This window comes from Octodon degus, unplaced genomic scaffold (assembly GCF_000260255.1).
Source record: "Octodon degus isolate 3935 unplaced genomic scaffold, OctDeg1.0 scaffold00023, whole genome shotgun sequence".
Taxonomy (NCBI): Eukaryota; Metazoa; Chordata; class Mammalia; order Rodentia; family Octodontidae; genus Octodon; species Octodon degus.
In genome coordinates, this window is record NW_004524599.1 from 6,367,616 (window position 1) to 6,375,357 (window position 7,742).

Sequence of the window (7,742 nt, forward strand, 5' to 3'; positions counted from 1 at the left end):
TTAATTTTTCCCAGGTGAGCAGTTCTATTCCTCTCTGGGTGAGTTTCCTTCTGGTAGTTTTTCTGTGCAATGGAGACTGGATGAAATAATTTACTGAGACAGATGTTATGATCAATTCTGCATCCTCGAGCTCACTCATACTAAGCATTTTTTTACAAAGTCTTTATATCCTAAGAAATAAATTTATCAAAGGGAATTCTCCTAAATAATTTTTCTAGAATTTTAAAATATTAGTTTTTCAAAATTAAGCATTTTACATGCTCAAAGTCCAAAATATTTCTGCTGAAATCTCTCTCCTCTCAAATACAATGCAAATGCATCACCGTGATGGAACTGAACCTTCCCAAAAAGTCTTGGCCTTCAGCAAGATCCAGCCCCTTTTTCCACCTGTTGTAAAACTTTAACAGTTCATGTAATAGTGTGCCATAAAATTTGTTTGCTCATTTATTTATTTACTGAATAAATATTTATTAAGCCTTAATAATATCTGATAGAGTTCAGGTATCAGAGAGGAATATAAAGAAAATGATCTATGGAACTGCAGGGGATTAACTAATGGTCAATTTGTGCCCCCTGTTGCATTGAAGTTGCTTGGTGCTTGGTATAGAAGGCCCACTGAGGATTGTTGCCAACAATATAAGAGACTGGACAACAGCCATCTCAGCGTGCCCCAGGGGCAGGGCCAGCATGGCACACGGGGAATGGAACCCCTGTTGCTGTGCTCCGCCTAAGCAGATGCTTTAGTCAGCTGAGCTATCTGGCTTGCCCTTGAATTCTTTGTCTATTCAGTTTTAGTACATTCTAAGAGAACAACATAATATAATACAGTATCCAAGGTGCAGACAGTCTCTGGGTGGAACACTAAAGAAACAGGCAGCTCTAACGGATAGCGCTGTATCTTCCAGGACAATCAGTTATCATGAAGGACTAAGGAATTGATACTGAAGAATATGAATTCCAGAAGAATCTCAAATGCATATATGTCAGAATGCGAACTTACTGCTCTTGTGAATCAATTTGAAGTTACTTAAATGATGTACCACTGCTACTCAGTCTTGCCCAAATCTACTGACACCGTGGACGTCAATTCAGTGACCTCGTTACCTCCTGTACGCATTGGGCTCACAAGTGCTATTAAATATTTTAGGCTTTCCTTTGTAGGAGCACTTTCCCCCGCTTGGTTGTAAATAAATCCATACAGCCCTAGGGGAAAAAAAATAAGAGACTGGAGGGAAAGAGCATGCATTTAGGGCCTGCGAGACAGCTCAGCCAACTAGGTGCCTGCTTAGGCAAGTGCAGAGGCCAGGGTTCGATCGGCAGCACCACATGCTACGCCAGTCCCACTCCCAGGCATGCTGAGTCTGGCCTGGTGGTGCATGCCTGTAGTTCCAGCACTGGTGAGGTTGAGAATAGGAGGATCACTAGGAGTCTGAGCTGTCTAGTGAGACCCTGTGCAAAATAAGAATTTAAATCAAAACAAAACAAAACAAAAAAAATGTGACAGAAAAAAAAAAAAAAGATTGCGTGCTATTGTTCTCCTGGACAACTTGGTCACTCTGGCTTTATTGATATGAACTCTGCTGTTATCATCAGAGGAGCTCTGGTCTCCACTGTTGCTAAGGTTGCCTGCAATTCTCTTGCGGAGAGCTCGGGTCTTTACCTTGAATGCTGCTTCCTGGCTCCAGTTCAGACTCCTCAGCCTGCTGGCACAGATTCTTCATCCCACTGGCACAGATTTTCTAGTTTCCGCCACTGACCTTTGGGCCTTCCCAGTGCAGATCCTTGATGCAGACTTCCATGTGATCCTGCCGTGGGCTCTTGGCCTCCTGCTGGACTCATGCAGGCCAGTGTCACAGGATTCCGGCCTTCAGCTGGATTCTCTGGGTCTTTAGTGTGTGGACAGATTTCCTGCACTCTTCTGCATTTGACTATTTGCATGAATATTATTAAATAATCCTATAAATTACATGTTCTGTATTAAATCATTTCCTTTGTAAACCCTGACTGCAATAGGAACTTATCTTCTGCTGGAGGGTGACAGGTATAAAAAGGTAAATCAAAAAGCATACTGGTGTCAACAAGTGCCTCGGGAATGCATAAAGCAAGGGAAAGGGATTACAGTAGATTTGGTGACCAATGTGGGCTTCACTAGTAGGGTCAGAGTTGAGAAAAGGACATCAACCGTGTGACACCAGGGAACAACATAAGCCTGGGGTAGGATGGCCTGCATGCCTGGAGAGCTAGGCCACAAAGGAGAGGCCCTCAAGCCCACGAAGCCAGAGAGCACTGGGAGGGAGAGGACCCAGAACAGATCCTGTGGGCCTTTGAAGGCCACTGTGGAGATGTCACAGCTGTGGGCACAGAGCAGAGATGTAGGAGGCTCAGACTGATCTATTTTCGTAGTGCCTGTTCTCATCTTACAAAGCAGTTGCATCCTAATAACCCTTAGCAAACTCAAAGTATCATGAGTCCAGAAAAGTATTATGATTAAAATGTGGTTGATAATTAAACAAAAAGTTGAAAAATTATTACAGTAAAAGACACCTTGCCATCAATTTCCCGCGAGATACTCTGTCTCGCTTCAAACACACTTAGCCCATGATTCTTCCACTTGCTGCTGCAGTTGTGGAAGTCTGCTTTTGTGGGTGTCTTTCTGTGGCTGTCTGAGTATCCTGAGTTGACTGAAAACCTTACAGCAGTTTCTGCTGAATAAAAACATCCTCATCCACCGTGTTTGCCGCCTCTGGCACCAGGTGGCTTCTAGCTGTTCCCCAAAGTCAGAATAATCATGAAAGGCAAACATTTGCAACTGATTCAGAATGTTCAGGTAGCCACAACCGTGGAACTAAAGTACCATAAAAGAGGACTTCTGGCGGTGCTTTGTGAAGTGGCTGGAACTATGGGAGAAGTGTTTGAAGCGAGAGGAAGTATTTGAGGGTGGCTGTGTTTTTTACTGCAGCACATTTAAACATTCGTTCTATGTTTTGATCAGATAGGTACACCCAGCTGCCTCCACACTCCAGCCTGGCACACAGCACAACGTACAGTGCCAGATGTTTGCCCTCCTCATGGGGTGGAGCTGGCTGAAGGCTGCAGCCACTGCAACTGCCTGGACTTACCAGGGAGGATCAAGCAGCACGTCACCAGCTTAGGAGAAGATCCAAGCTTCCAAGGATGGTTTGCACTGAACATATGTGGCTTTCACATTATCTGACAGTAAAATGTAGTAGATCCGACCATCTTAAGTGGGGACCACCTAGGTTACAGTATTAGGATGAGTTTGGGCTGACTGCATTTCTATTTTAAAGAGAAAAATCAGAATAATGAAGACATTGAAATTAGCAGAATTTCCAAATAGAGAATCGTGATAGAGGATATAAAGAAAATTAATTCCTTCTTATCCACTGTTTAACAATTTAAAATTTTTCCTGATGCAGCTTGTGTGAGAATAATCTTCCATGCTTTCCTTTCCAAGAGAATAATTCCAGTATAATCTCTGGTCATGTGTTTCTATCAACACAAAAATACTGAAAAAATATACATATGCATGTATATCTTGTTACAGATAAAAATAAACAAGAAAGCTTATGAGAGATATTTCTTACTAGAGGAAAGATAGAAAAAAATAATGAAATAAAGTAGAGGAGGTTGAGGCAAGAGGACTGAAATTTCAAGGACAGCCTAGGCAACTTACTGAGATCTTTTCTCAGAATTAAAAAGGGTAATGTAGGCAGAGGTTGGGTAGAGTTCAGTGGTATAGTGCTTGCCTAGCATGCAGAAGGCCTTGGATTCAATGTCCAGCACCAACAGAAAAAATAACCAAAGAAACCAATGCATATTATCATTTTGGACAACTAGATTCTACACATGAAAAGTGTGACCCTCCTAAAGAGAAGTACAAATGGCCAATGAGTATCACTGAGGAAATGTAAAACAAAACAACTCTGAGGTCATCTCTCACTCCAGTCAGAATGCTGTCAGCAGGAGCACAAAAGAGCAACGAAAGCTGACAAAGCTGTGAGGACAACAGAACCCTTCTATGCTGTTGGTGGGAAAGCAAACCAGTGCAACAGCCTGGAATCGTCATGTAGATTCCTTACAAATCAAAAACTAGAAATTCCGTTTGACCCAGCCATATCACTCCTGAGTGCATTCCCATACGAGTTAGACAGCATACTACAGAGATCCACACACACCCACATCTATAGCCGCACGACCCACAGTAGTTAGGCTCTGGGAACAGCCTAGATGCCCACAGACAAATGAGCAGATACATGAAGCAGGTCTATATACACAGCAGAATGCTGCTTGCAGAGCCGGACTACATGATTCCCCTAGAGAAGAAGACCGTGTTTTTTGCAGGGAAATGGATGCAACTTGAAACCACAACGTTAAGTAGAATAAGTCAAGAGTAGAACATCTCCTGATCTCTCTCATATGAAAAGTCTAAAGCATAAATGGATAAAAGATTAAATAAAGGAGAAATGAGAGGAAACCAAACAGCAGACTTGTTGGAGATGGAGGAAGGGAGTGAGAGAGGGAAAGGAAGTGGGATAAAAATTTGTCAAAACAGGCTGTGTTCCTGCACCAGGCCCCCAGATGAACATAGCTATGATGTATTGCAAATCCACACCAATAGAAAAAGAAAACTGATGACAACTAGATATAAGAATAAAATGTATAGTTAGAAAGGTAACTTTTTTAAAAAATAGAACATAGTTGCCTTCAAAATTTGGAACAAACCAGTCATTATATATTTTAATCGAATATTTGTTATCTTGGTTTTCTGATGTTCAGCAAAATAAACTACATGGTGTTTCCACATAGCTCTCTCCTTTTAAAGAATTCTTTACTTTTTTATTTTAGGGAAGGGTATACAGGCTGTTCAGGGTCTCACTAATAGATCAGACTCATAGTGATTTCCCTGTTTCCAGCCTCCGAAGAGCTGGGATTATAGGCGCACACCACCACACCCAGTCTCAATTTCCATCCCAGTGTGCCTCAACCCTCTGGGAATGTGAACCCACAATAACAAAACAAATGGCCACACGATGCTATGTGTTCTCTACATTATGCAAAAGCAGCTCATAGGTACAGTGTACAGGTTTATCTGATGACATCCAAGGAAGAAGTAGCCTGGACCATCCCAGCCAAACCCTCTATATATCTACCACAGACACCTGCAAAGGAACCGTTACAGTTCTGACCTTGATAATCAAGCCTACCAAAGAAGGCAACATGGACTGGAGGCTTTTTGTGAAAATGTAGGGATACCCAATTTTGGGGAAAGTTACAAGTTCCAAAATGAAGTCATTTATGTCAAACTCCAAAAAATGGACCCAGGAAGCCATGATGAAAGGGTGCTTGAACATAACAGGCCTGTGACAAGAGCTACACCAGCAATTCCTCAAAACCACAGTATTCCAGATAAGTATTTACACAGCTTCCAGATAAGTGTCCAGCTCAGGACCCTTCCTAACAATGGCTCTTTTCACAAATACACTAATGCCAGTTTCCTAGGACCAGCCCTTGTAACCAAGAACTTTTGTTTCCAAACCATTTGAGTGGATTTCTCCCTTTTTTGTTCTTTCAAAAGCTCCCTGGTGGCCCCACTTTTTTTGGCTGTGCCTACAGTCCACCAGAGCATGCATGCCTTGACTGGAAATCCCCTGTTGTCCTCAGACACACTCTTCTCCGTTTCAGGTTGACATTATGTTCATCATTTCAGCTCAACACCTGGGTAATGAAGGTGACCTGAAGATACTAGTGGAAGGAGGCACCTCTCTGACAGGAGGGTGACACAGACAACAGGAAGGTGGCATAATTCAGACTTGCAGTTGTCTGTCATATTTGAACATACCCATGAAGAGAAGGAGGCATAGAGGAGATGGAGGCGGGCAGCGAGCTGCTCCACTGCAATAAGAAGCGCTAGACCCAATAATGCGCTGGGCACCCACAGCCTGGGGAGCAGCAGAAGTCAAGGGCAAGCCTCGTCCTGCAGAAGGCTTTGGATGCTCAGGAGTGTACCCTTGGAGGGGAAGGCCTTGTTGGATGTGCAGGAACACAGAGGAGCACAGAGCTGGGGTACATGGTTCCCCAGAGCAGTGCTGTGCAACCAGATCAGGGATGCAGTCCACACCTGTGGAAGGCTCAGTCTGCTTTACCCTAGGTCCTCTTCATGTCTTTTCACTAGTAAGAGTAAAAAACACTCTTCAGAGAGAGGGTAACAAGTCTAAATATTTTGAGCTGGCAAGCTAGCTCAGTGGACTAAGTGCCTGCTTAGGCAAGTGCAGGGACCAGTGTTCAATCCCAGGAACCACATGCCATGCTGGCTCCACCCCCAGGTGCACTGAGCAAGTCACCAAGACTGGGTGTGGTGGTGCACACCTATAATCCCAGCACTGGGGAGACTGAAAACAGGAGGATCACTATGAATCCGGGCTGCATAGTGAGACCCTGTACAAAATACATTAAAAAAAAGTCTAGACATTTCAGTATTGGATTCTCCCTGTCTGAGGTAGATACATATTGGCTGCATCTTGTGATCAAGCCTAATGTCCCCCTTTGAAGTCTGTTTTAAAGCAGTATGGCCCTTTAAGAAGCTAAAACTTTCTGAGTATTAGGTCTGCAACTGACAAATTCCAAGAGAAGAGCAGAAGCATGATGCCAAATCCACCTCTTCTGCAGGATTCTCTCCTAAATACACTGATGTCTTAGTTACTTCCCTCACATCTGATCTACATAGTGAGGCCCTGTGGACCCTGTACTAAATGCATCTTAAAAAAGAATGAAGTATTCAGACAAATGAAGAAAAGACAATACCAATGCCTTCTCTCATTCTAAATAGCAACAACACATGTAAACATACTTCTTCTTAGTAAAAGGCCTAATATCGCTATTGTGTAGTAGTCAAAAGGTCAAGAAAATACAAAAGGCCAGAAAATAATTCACAGGCAAGTTAAGTCTAGAGTCTCCAGTGACTTTTCAAAATTTTGAATGAATTTTACATAAATAACAGGTGTCCTTTCTTCAGTGCTGACACAGACTGATGCAGGACCCAGGCACACAAGAGAAGTTGCAGATTTTGGGCCAAAACCATCCCTTTGGGCTCCTGTTCTTGGGCAAAGCATGGCTTCATTCCATACTTGATACTTGTAATCACCCCTGTGTACACGCTTGGAGTTAAGAAAATCAGAATCACTTCCCCATATTCATAAAAAGCTTCATCTTCACAAAAAGGGATTCTATGGAAAATATGCAAAATATTGTTATCACAGTCTTGGGACTTCAGGGTGTCAGGCAATTTTCTCCATTTTTGCAGTAATACCTTGCTTCTCAAACATTTCTGTTTGCAAATAATTTGGCTTGCAAACAAAAGCGCTCAGCAAATGCTTCCATTCCCAAATTCCACATCACATGACAGACATGACCCTGGCCATCTTCCCCACCCAAACACAAACATAACCATCTTCCCCAAAATCATAAAATATTTAAGTTTATAAACCAAGGCATCACTGTATGTCCACTTTGACTTTGTAGTATCAAAATTTTTGAAAAATTTTCACTGAGTGAATTGTGATGTCTTTAGAATTTGCAACTTAACTTCACTTGTTTCTGAGTTAGGGGGCTGCTTTTTAGATACTCCCAAACAAGACACAGGAATTGGGGCTCTGCCCTTTCAAAAGTTGCAAAACCCCACGGCTTGGAATTTGCTGTTTTCTGATACCTAATTTTCTTGTCCA